Source organism: Anas acuta, chromosome 9 (assembly GCF_963932015.1).
Source record: "Anas acuta chromosome 9, bAnaAcu1.1, whole genome shotgun sequence".
In the NCBI taxonomy this organism is placed as follows: Eukaryota; Metazoa; Chordata; class Aves; order Anseriformes; family Anatidae; genus Anas; species Anas acuta.
This window is the reverse complement of record NC_088987.1, coordinates 925,687-938,245: the sequence shown is the minus strand read 5'-3', so window position 1 is coordinate 938,245 and position 12,559 is coordinate 925,687. Positions and strand designations below refer to the sequence as shown.

Sequence of the window (12,559 nt, the reverse complement as noted above, 5' to 3'; positions counted from 1 at the left end):
GCTCTGCTCCGGGGGAACTACATAACCGAGATCAAACGGCCCGTGTCCGCCAATTAGGAAAACAGCTCCAAGTGGAAGGACATCGAGCAGGGCTGCCATGGATCAATTGTGCTCTGATTTTATCGATCACCTGAACCACAATTAAATTAGCAATTTTTTTTTTTATTAAGCTATCTCTCAGATGGCACACACAGATGGGCTGACAGCCTTGATTTCCAGGTTTATGCAGGGCACAGTATACCAGGATCTTGATCTCAGCTGAAGCCTCCAAACATTGAGATACGAGAGTAATTAGGCCTTCACAAGATCATGACCATCAGATATTGTGGAAGAAAAAAAAAATTGTATCTTGAGACCAAAATATCAATATTCCTTCCCAAAATAAATGGATTTTTATTAACTGTCTGAAAATTAATATATTAAACAGTACAGGCCCATCCCTGTACATGTCTAATCCTGAAAGTCTTTTCAGAAATCACTCCCTAACACACCATCCAGCAGGTGAACGGCAACAGAGGAACACTGTGCCTGCATCCAGTTTCCACATTTGAGTTTTTAAGGGGCATAAAGTGTAGCCTACACACACTTCACAATCCGATTCATTAGCCCTGTGAATCAGCATCAACCCTTATGATCATTTTAGGTACTTTGTATGATGAAGATCAATTGATTTGGTAAGGGAAATGTCTCATGCTTTAAAATCTATTTGTTATTTGTAACTAAATCAATAGCTGTTTGTCAAAGACTTTTAATGATAACTTGATTCACAGAGGAAAATATTAGAGTTTTAAAAACTCCAGTGAAATTTGAGCATAGCTATGAAAGGAGAAACAAAATGTTTTCCTGTTTCTTTCCCCAATTCAGCTGCTAGGCTTTTGCAATAACATCCCTTTAGGAAGACGATGAGGCAATGGAACCATTTCCCCACTGCTCCAGTTCATCTGTGACAAAAAGTGGAAGCTGTTTCTCTTTCAGATAAAAAGCCTAAAACAAACAAAAAGAACCTTGCTAGTTTCAGGCCACAGACAAATTTTCCCATGCTGCTTTTTCTTCCCAAGAGGGCCAAACCAGTTAGCTCCAGAGGCACTGGCGGAACCTCTGCTCTGTAGCATGACTGCCACAGGGCACTTACTCCAAGCTAGCACTACACCCAGGCAATCAACCTGAATTCAATTTTTTTCAAGTAGAATTGGACTAATAGCAGTGTGCTTGTAGTTAGAGTAAATCCTTACTGCAGGTCACTCAGGAATCTCACTCCCTTCTTCGCATCCGCTGGACTCACCAACAGGTATGCCACCTGAAGACACACACAGGATGTTCCCTGCCCTGCCTTTGCTGCACGTTCTGCAGCTCCCCAGGCAAAGCACTGCGAGCACGAGCCCCTGGAAGCCCACCCTGCCCATCAGCCTAGCTGGCCTCCCCACATGCCCAGCACAGCTGGACAGCCAGCGCTTCAGAGACCAGGAGCACGCCAGGGCTCAGCCCTGCAGTACTGTCCTGGGGCCAAAATGACCTCTGAGGTCCAATACGTGCCCTCAGGCTGCCCGTTGGTGCTGTCAGCACTTTGTTCCCAGCACCTGCTGCAGGCTGAGACTTCAGTGCCCCGTGATGAGAACCTGCTCACTGCACCACCAGGGTGCCAAAGTCACCAAATAGATCATCTCCAGTGAAAACGCCTGTTCTTCTCCTTTCTTTTCCCCTTCCTCCCCAGTTGGCAGCTCAGCAAGATATATATGCAGATAAAAGCAGCATGTTCTAAAGGGACTAATTTTATAAATAATGCATTATGCTACCACTGGTGCCCTCACTCCTTGTGTTCTTTCCTGAATACCGACTGATTTTGTGCAGCTCACTGTATCAGAGTCTGGGCCAGTCTACTCCTTTATTAAACAGTTCATTAAATAATTAGGTCAAATAGATACTATTAACATAATGGTGCTTGTTTAAGTCCTGTAAGAGAGAAAGGCATTAAGAAATAAAGGGGACAGGTTTCTTCCCAAGCTTTGCTGCCTCCTGGGTGGTAGAGCATGGTCAACACGGCACCTGTCTGCATTTCCACTCCAGGTCAGCCTGGAGTGCCTGCTTGACATCTGTCTGTCATTCCCACTCCCATGCTACAATTTACACCGAGAGTCCAGTTTATGGGCCATGGGGATTGCTCTTCAATCTCTTTACTAGTATGGATCATTTCTAGTGAAGAGAAATAGAAAGTGATCTCTTCAGAAGTACAGCTGGCCGGCAAATGGTGAAATGGTCAAAAGCTGCTAGAGAAGAATATGCCCCTGCTGTTGTGGGCAGCTCTTCACTGAAACATCCACATCCTTGGAGAGCAGGCAGTAAGAGTTACTAAGTCCAGGACACGAAGCTCAGCTTAACAGTTCACATACTTCTCATTTTTTGACTCTTATTGTGGAGCAGCAACAGTACATTACAAAGCTTATTGAGGTAAGATCTTGGATTTTTACCTTATATTATTTTTTAAGTTATGCCACTTAATGGCTACCAAGTACAGAAAGCCACCAGTTAAGTTTCAACCAAAGTCCCCATATAGCTGACCATTAACACACCAGTAGGTGTGTGGACACTGTTCAGCAGCATCAACACCAGCAGCAAAAGAATTATTTGCATGTCAAATTTGCAAATTAAAAACGTGAACAGATGACTACTGAACATCTTGATTCACACTGTGTTTCTCCTGCTTGTCAGTTTCTGGCAGTTATGAATAGTAACTTGAAAAAGTGCTAAAAATAAAACAGATTCAAGCCCTGGCTCAAAATTCCTTCCCCCCCTTCCAATTTGCCTTTGGTACTTTGTTTGGTATTGCTAATAATAAAATCAATATGACTCATAAAACCACTGCTTTTATTTTAAAATAACAAATGTCTTACCTATGAAAAAGGTGCAAACCATAACCTCCAGAACTCATTCTGGCATTCAGTTGAAATGACACAGAGCCACAGCTCCAGCAGCCCGGCTGCAGCAGCCTGCCATGAGCAGGAGGCAGGGGCAGCCCATGGCCACCCACTGCCCACAGGCACCCACCTCCTCCCTGCCCCCAGCTTGGGGACTGGCCCTACCGCTGGTAAGAAAATCACTGGTCAGAAGCACAGATTAATAAATAGGAAGGTCCTTTTCCAAAAGTGACAAATCACAACTAAAGGCTGACTGAGGGAATCCTGAATTAATCTTACTGTTAAAGTGAGTAATAGCATTTATTGCGTGCATTATTTCTAATAAACACAGCAACTTTTTCTGTAAAATGATTAATACCATATTCAGTTTAAAATCTTCTTCAACCATGGCTGTCATAGAAACCAGGATTTTGTTTTCCTCTTACCTTCAGATGTTTGTTTTGGAAAACATATTCCAAAAATCTTGAGTGAGAAGTATTATTTCACCTGGGTTTAAGGAACAAACTGCACTGCATCAACTTGCACATAGCATTAAATAGCACCTGCACCAAAAACATCCAAGGCCAGATTTATAAAAACACTTTGGTGATGGACAGTGTGGATAGAGGTTAAATGAAATTTCCAGAAACTTCTGTGCCCCACACTCACCGTGATTCTCCTAGAAGACAAGAGTCCCATTGCCACTGGAAGTCCCTCTATAAATACTCAAGGGTGGTAACTCTTAAAATCTCACTTCACATCACTATCACAAAACAAGGGCTCTCCAACCCTGTAGTTTAAAGGATCCAAGTGAATGGTGTCATACTGTAAACCCCACTGCAGCTCTGACCACCATGGAACAGTCTCTCTCAATTTCCTCTGTATCTGCACTGCTATCACTGACCATGGCTGTGGCATCTGTTAACAGAAAGAACAAAAAGGCAATGAAGAGAGCTGCTGAACACAAATAGTTAGGTTTTGAGGACCGTGTTTCTGTAGGTGCTTTGCATGTTAATCTCAATTCATCATTAAGGTATGCTTCAAAAGGCATAAATTTATCACTTCTAATATGGCAAGAGACTCATAAAAATTAATCAAACATCTGGTTCTGATCTTAAGACAACCTTTGCTTTGCCTAGCAACTACCATTAACTGTGAAAATTAAAGTATCTTTACAAGAAACGTAACATGAAAATTTATGCCCGTTTAGCTCTATGCCTGAAATTCTGCTGCTAGATGAGTATTTCTGCTTTAATTCCGCAGACAATGGCAGGAAGGAGGCAGATGCTAGTCAGAGCAGGCAATGCATATATTTACACGCACATGCCATAGTAGCAATGGGGTTGGAACGGGTGGCAGGGTTGCTAAACAGGCCATTTAAAATCAAAGAGTTGTGTTCATCCGAGCCAGAAAATAGAAAATACAAAAAAGTTTGGTGTGGAAAACAGCCTATTTATGTTAGACACTTTATGAGAGGTCTTTATGAGAGAAAGATTACTTTGTTCAGAACCAAATGTTCTACACATTAAGCATCCAAACAGCGTAAGAAGAAATATTAGCACACTTTATGGATCCTGCCACGCCGATGAAACCAGCTTATATAAGTTTATTCACGTCATTCATGCTTTATTGTTGACTACTAGCTTCATTTGTCTCTTGTATGAAATAAATCCTCTCATTTTACCTCCAAGAACTCCTAAATTCAGTTTTACCACACGAGCATCTTATAACGGTGAGGTTTCCCCATGCACACAAGCACTGTTGCTTCAGACAGGCCGTGCATTTACTTAGTGAAAGAAAAGCAGTGGATCAATGAGCTCCTTTCCCTTCCTGCCACCTCAGTGAATCTGCCACAGCCTCACAATCAGATTCAGCAGGATGCTGGCAGCTTGGAAGAGGTACAACGAGTGACCAGAGTTTTGCTCAGGGTATGGCAGGACTAGGGCCCAGTACAGTTACTGGGGAGCTGTGCAGCACAGCCTTGTTTTCCCGAGAGCAATAGCAGAGCAGACAGATGTTGGGGCAGGACATGCACAGTGCACGTGCTGTAAGTACAGCAGGTGCTGCTTCTGAAGCTTCCTCCCGGTGTCTGGTGGTTGTGTTCTGACAGACTGATGCCTGCCTTCCACACAACGCACCATAAATGTTAGGAATCCACTTCCCTGCTGTACTAAACAGCCACTACAGATACCACCCACGTGTGCCTCTATTTTAAAGGCTCCATCCAACTGTAGTGTGGATGATAAACTTCTGAATACATTATCAACAACCTTTACTGTAACAGCAGAAGTTACTGAAAACTGAGGCAAAGAAGTCATTGAGTTCCTCAGCTCCATGCACTGTCACAAAATCACCCACTGGATTCAGCAATGAGCCCACATTTTCCTTGCTCAGCCTTTACTGCTAATTTAGCAGTAGAAGTTCATCTTGTCGCCCTTGATGTCCCTTGCAAGTCTCAACTCCAGTTCTGTTTTGGTTTACCTAACATTAACCCATGTTCCTGGCCAACATTTCAAAATTCTCCCTTTGCAGCTTGTCCTCTTTTCCACCCCCTGTACTCTGTGTTTTGTGTCAGAGCTTCATCATACATTGCATCGTTAGCCAAGCCAATCTCTTGATACATCTAAATGTCTTTGTGCATATTGGGATGTGTTACTCTTGCACTTGAAGGATGCTGTTCTGGAAGGTCTTCCAGCTTTCCTGAGCTTTTTGTGCTTCAGAGCTGCCTCCCATGGGCTGCCAGACACCAATTTCCTGAAAAAACTCAGAGCTGCTCACCCCATGTCCGGTGTCTCTAATGGGCTCCTTGCCTTTTTCACTCCCCCCAGGATCTTTTTGGATTGCTTTTCATGCGTTTCTTCTGATGTTCCTAGAGGAATGAATGTTTCATTAAACAAATATGCCACCAGCACAATGAAAAGATGTCACAAGGTTCTTGCCACCATTTACAAACACCAAACTCATTTAAACTCTGTATACAGTGTTTTTTTAAATTTAGGACTAAACTATTCATTGCTCTGTATAGTTTCAAAATTTAAAACTCACAGAACATACAGTATATAAATATATAAAATACTCTTACCTCTTTCACGCCTTGAAAATATTTGAGCACATGATCAGGTAGGTGGTGAGGCCCCTCAGGAGGATAGCACCAACACATCCATCTGGAGCAATCTCTTGATTCTTTCAGTACCACATCTGTGTGCAGACACAGCTCTGCCCCGTACACACTACATACGGTTAAGAGAGCAGTCACGTAACAGGAACAGGACAGTTTTTCTGACTTTTGTATTTCTGTTGTTGTAGCAGAATTAAAAATCTGTAACAAACGAGGATTTTGGGATGTGTTTATACCCTTCCTCTGAACTCAGCAGGAACTTTACAAATGACCTTGAACATGCAAGATGAAGTCTATGACTTTCAAGGACAAGCAAAACAAGGTGAAGATGTGATAATTAGCTCAACTTAGGTACAAAAATGGCTGCAGGAATTAGAAAAGCATAGCTGTAAATATTTGTTTTATAGCCTCAAAATATACAATGAACTAAAAAGGCAAGAAATTAATTTACCACGAACTGCACAATCACCAAAGACTTTTACTGCAAACTGTAAAAGCTACAATAAAAGTAGCAGCGGTTTTACAGCTATTATAAAGTTTGAATTCATGCATATTGCTTCTCCAGTGCCATTAAGAGAATATAATGTAAAATTCACAGTGACTTTGTTTAGTTATGAAAATGATAATTTATACAAATGAAATACAGACAAAAGAGAAAGATATCAAGAGTCTTTAATCTGAATTGATTTCTTTACTTGTCCTGTTATTTCTGCTACTTTATGCTACAGGTTTATGTTGCATTTGTTCAAACAAAAACACTCTTCCCCTCCCCCCCTCCCCCCCCCCAAGATACCACACAAACAGTTTGCATTCTTCTAATCTTTTCATGCAAATGAAGAGATATAGAGAAAACTCGTGAAAATGTTTGAGCTGTAAAGTTTTTAAAAGGAAGATTTCAGATATCTAATTAATTGCAGTGTTTTTCAGAGTCAGATAGTTCAGTCACACTATTCTAAAACCAACTTTTCCCCTCTAAAATTTGACTTTTGCTTTTTTCTTTTCTTTTCAATGTCCATAGCCTAGTTCAATGAGGCTCAGGCTCTAAATTGCTTTTGCACATTAATTTCATAGCAGCTGGATTTGCAGAAGCTTTGATCCTGGTATCTCTTTGGCATCTTTACATGCCCTTATGCTGACTTTTTCCTCCCTCAAAATTCTCATTAAAAAGACAGGATTGAGTTCTATGTGCTTGTTTGTTTGTCCCCCTCTTTATCTAGTTTTGCTCTCAGAAAAGTCAGCAGGCTTGCTGGTTTCAGCTGTACAAGACTAGTTCACATGAAAGAAAGTCGGTGACTTCATTTTACACAAAATTGGAAAAGTAAAGTTAAAACATCCAAATAAGTAGATGACATGATTAGCTAACTTATATTTTTCCTTAGTGTTTAGGCAGAAAAGTTTGCTGTTTCACAACATTAAAAAAAAAGAGTCTCTTAGCCCTAAATTAATAGTAGTTTTGTGGAAAATACATATATAAAAAAATTCTAAAGCAAATCACATACAAAATCACTATGGATTAGTCACACGATGTATTTGTCAGTATGGTATTTTGTCAGTATGGTATATTTCATACATAGGCATATTGTTTTGTAAACTTCGATTTTTGTATTTTACCGCTTTCATGCTTTAAAGTGTGACTGCTGACTGAGAAGAATACAGAAAAATGATTTGTTTCACTATCTAGAGAATCTGGGTACCTGAAGAATGCCATGCTGATAGGTACCGTGCCTCCTGTCTGCACTTCATGGCATACACCTCCCAAGCAAACAACCTGAACGACACAGTGGTCCCAAAGGTTAATAGGGACGGTGACCTCTGCCAAGTGTAATTCGATTAATGTACTGCCGAGATAACAAGAAGATAATCAGACACTAAATTAAAGTGTGGAGCGACGCCTTTACGCTTATCTTTGCTCAGTGAAAACAGAACACAAAAATAAAACAATCCCAACTGAGTTACTCATCTCTGATGCTTTTAAAATGATAAACAGGTTAGAAATGTCTTCCAGAAAAAGAGCTCAAACCAGACATTTTGGCACCCCTTTTGCAAGCTGCAAAATGGGATGCATGTCACTACCCAGCCAACAAATTCATCACCACGCATGCCGCTTTGATTCACCACGTATTTCCAAGGGAGAAGGACCACAAAGAGGCAAGGGAATGTAACGGAGGGGCAGAGAAGCAGTCTCAGGAGATGCGAATCTTACACTGCTCTCTGCCATTTCTTTCCTAGAAATCTAACTTTTTCTTGCTTCATTTCTTCCTTGGCACTCTGGGACTGACACCGCTCTCACCTTCTCTTTTGTTAAATGTTCTGAAACCCCCTGGGAAAAGCAGCACGAAGACACAGCTGAGTGCATTGTGCCGGTAACTGGGGCTTCGAACTGGGCTGGGCCCGAGCAAGCCTTGCCCCCAGGTGGCACCTCCGGAGGTGGCTTTCTGCCTCCTCGGGCTTTCTTTGTGGCGTGCCTTTTTAGAAGGAAAAATACATTTCCTTTTCAAGCGAGACATTTCTCACGAAGGAAACCACAATGTCAAACTTTTCCTGAAAAGACAGGAACACAGCGAGGCATGCTCGGCCACCGCGGTACCAGGACGCCCCTGGAACCAGGCGCGGGCAGCGGAAAGGGGCACTGAGCCCCAAAGGAAACGGGTCTGCTGCAGCAGGGGCAAGCTGCAGAAACATCTGTAAAGGCTGATAATAGATCCGCTTCCTGAAATTCTTCCAGAACTGCTGTGAAAAGCAGGAAGTATGGGCAAGGGAGAGGAAGAAAGTTACAGATGAGAAAAGAAAGCTCTGTTCCCCTCCTTCCATCCCCCAAACTGGCTGGGATTATGGATGCTGCTGGTGTCATTAATGAAGTCTCTATATCCCAGAACTACAAAGGGCCAGCAGGGTTCTTTCTGCCATGAGCCAGTCCTTTGCCTCCAGTTTGGGTCCACGCTCCAAGCAAACGGGGATGAAACACAGCCCCTTCCCATGGGGGCTACATGCCCCAGCAAGCCTGCTCTCCTCCAGCAACCAGCAAGGCTGATCCGGACCCAGGACCTACAAAGCTCTTACCTAGGCTCAGCTTTGGGCTACTGTAACCAAAACTGGCACTTTAGGAACAGCATTTAATTATAAGGAATACCAGCATTTTGAAAGACTGACCCACTAAACCAAAGCTGGCAAAGCCAGCTTCAAAGACGCTTCCTCCTTCCCTCCAAGAAAGCCAAAATTCTCTCCCAGCTCCACAATGTCCCGTGAGAAGGAAGCACAATAGGAAGCAGCACATGGTAGCACCCTGAGACATGGGGCCAAGAGCTTGGCTCTGTCACAGCCGCTGCTCAGCCACACGCCTGTGCCTGGGACCTGCACACCTCGGTACGCTCAGTTAAGATCCTCTACTGCAGGCCAAAACCCTCACATTGATTTGTGTCCAGAAATGAAATAGTAACCAGTGTTGTCTATTAAGCAGAGACAGGCTAATAGCAAGGAAAACAATTAGTAACTATCATGCAAATTCTGAATTGCCTTTTTCTTTTCAGCCACTTTTTTTTTTTGGCATCCATGAAAATTGCTTTTGTTCACAGTAATATTTGGAAAAGAGGTTTTATTTATGCAAATAGATGCATTTCTAAAAAAACAAATTTGCATGTAAATGAGTGTATTTGTGCATCAATTAGTGAATTTGAGTTCTTCTTTGCTGCAAACACACATCCATTTAGATGGTTGTAAATGACTAGTGAGAGGGAAAGAGGAAACATAAATGAGTCAATTTTCCTGAGCACTTGACAGATACGCAAAATGCCTATTGTATGGGAGACAGGGAAACTATACAAATGCATAAAGACAGCAGCACAAAGCAGTGTAGTCAACAGAACTGTAATTCTTGGTCAACCTTTTAAGTCTTCTGAGACACAAAAGAAAAAAATGGTACTCCAAAAAAAAAAACAAAGTTTTTTCTGTCTACATTCTGCAGGCACGCTAATAACACTTCATTGGAAAGGGTATCAAAGACAACTAGATCTTTAAAAACTGACAACAGATGGAAAAGGGATTGCTGGTAAAACCAATCCCTTGATAGGACCCCTACCTGGTGTTAGAAGATAGAACAGTAAATCCAGGTGTGACAACAAGCATAAAAATCACTGAACAGATTGCCTTGACTTAAGAAAGCAAGCTTGAGTAAGGAAGGATGTGAACACTGTCACTAAAAACCAGTGTTTTCCTTTGGACAGAAGGGGAGATGGTGGCAAATCTTTCTGCTCACTTTCCAGGAAGTTCTCTTCAGAAAATGAAGACCTTTGCATGCACTACAATACAGGGAACCCCAGGTTTTGCTGACACATTCATACATTCATTACATGTGGTAACAATTACCTTGCCTATTGTCTTTTGCTAATTTAAGCATATGTTCCCAAAAGCCTTCAATGAAATGGAAAGTTCACAAGACCATCTGTTATTTATTAATTCTTATTTCATCTGTTCTTTCTGGCTACCCGTGCCTAGAACAAGACATCTCTTGCGGACTGGAGTTGGAAAGAAAAGGGAGGGAAGAAACTGCTTGTAGATTCAGCTGACAAGGCTGTAGTCAAGCCAGGCCCAAACAAAAAACTTCCTATTGTGCTCAACACAACGTGTCCATACTAATCCTCAGAGAGGATTATGGCTGTTGTGTAAAAACAGAAGCAGTTTTTCTTCAGGGCAATTTTCACTACCAAAGGGTAGCTAAATCACACTTTTGACACAACCTACAAAAAATGTTCATGTACGATTTTAGTACATCCTGATTTTCCACCTCCCTTTCATTCACATATTACCTTCTGCGTGCTGATAATCCTGTAAATCACTAATGTTTGACTGACAGTAGAGTTCTCCCACCAAGCAGAAATGTGAACATAAAACAGAGCGAGACAACTGGTTTAGACTACAGCTTATTTTTGTCCTGTTTCAAGACCAGTAGTAGGTGCAAGCTGCTGTGAGGAAGACCATAGATATGACTCAGAAGTTTGTCCTTTATAACTTGTAGACACACAGTGCCACTTTGCCAGAGATTAAATGGAACAGTGGAATTCAAACAAAATCTCTGAAACCACAGAAGCAAAAGCAAGACTGACTCCTGAGAAAGCCCATCAAAAGGGGAATGGGCAAACAGAGCACACAGCCATGGTGGAGAAGGGCTAGAAAGCAGATTGCCACGAGTATCATGAGGTCACTGCTACTAAATCACATCAAACCAGAACCATTCAATTCATATATCCCCTTCTCCAGTTTATTTCCCTGAACCAGGACCGCGTACACATACACTGGATGAGTAAACTACTCATGCAATCACAGGTAATAGTAACAGAGTCGCACAAGTATTAAACAACATGGCATGTAACAGGCAGAAATCCTAACTCCTGGTGTGCAAAGTGACTCCGCAAACACCGAGTAACTTGTCAAATCCACAAATCTAACTTCTTTTTTTGGCCTCATTTACATTAGTCCTGCAAACTGCTGAATCTTAAATAAACCTAACAACCTATCTTTTAAAATCCAAATGTGTGAAGATCTCTATCCCATTATGTTAGCCCATCGCTTCATCCAGTGTTATCCAAATCCAGATTCCTTCTTCCATCTGACTGATTTCAGCAGAGATGCTCATCTTCCTCTGAACTGACTGTTCATGCAAACCCAGTCACTGAAAACCAGCTGTAATTCTCTTCACTGATTGCATCATTTCTGCTGTTAATTTTAGCAGGATTTTAGGGTGAGGAGCTCCAGAAGGAAGGATGGGAATGTACTTCATCAGTTTCCTACCTATGGAGGGTCATTAGATTGTCAATTAAACATATGGAAGCATTTATTTACTGAAATAAAGTGTTCTTAATTTTACAGTGGCTTGCTTTTATATACTGCAATTAGACCAAAGTAGCTGGTCTAGCAAATATTCAGGTACTACCCTATTATTTCATCCACTGTCCGAGAAGATTCCCCACACACATACACCCACAAAAAAAGCCATTTCTTTAGACAGTAATATAAAATGCACAGTGGATATTTAAAAAAAAAAAAAAGAAACTGTTCAGGCAATAATATTCTCATCTGATCTTAATAGTGATGTTTATGCAGCATATATAATTAAAAGCATTTTCAGTATCAGCTTAATTAATCTCAGAAGTTCAGTATTCAAAGAGCAAAGGAAATAAGCTTTTGCTACTCATTATATATCATGCAATTATATAATGAAGACATCCAATCATAATTATGTGTCATAATAATAATCCTGTGTCAGAAAAGTTCCATATATCTAGAAGAAATAAAAAAGCATGCCTTAAACAGTTTGCCTCCAGGCCTAAGGGGATGATTTTAGGGGCTCTAACCAGTACTGAAACCTAAGGAGAATGATGATGGGGGGGGAGGGAGGAAGAGGATCTTGCCTCAGGGACAAAATTAAAACCTCATTCCCACTGACACAATTCCCAGGTGGTCCCAGAGCAGCACAGACAGGGGACAGTGACAGACTGAGCTGTGGGGCTGCTCGCAGCTGCTGAATTTCTGTCTGTTTCTCAGCGGGTAGCAGAAC

The 12,559-nt window shown here is 41.7% G+C and overlaps 1 long non-coding RNA gene across 1 annotated transcript; it reads right to left on the bottom strand.

Moving 5' to 3' along the window:
* Positions 1 to 391: 391 nt before the first annotated feature.
* On the bottom strand, positions 392 to 6,758 carry LOC137861452 (uncharacterized). Its single transcript, XR_011099614.1, has 4 exons — positions 5,974 to 6,758; positions 5,670 to 5,760; positions 3,561 to 3,809; positions 392 to 3,454 (listed from the first exon to the last, which is right to left on the bottom strand). It is a non-coding gene; the product is annotated as an uncharacterized lncRNA (long non-coding RNA).
* Between the last annotated feature and the right edge of the window lie 5,801 nt (positions 6,759 to 12,559).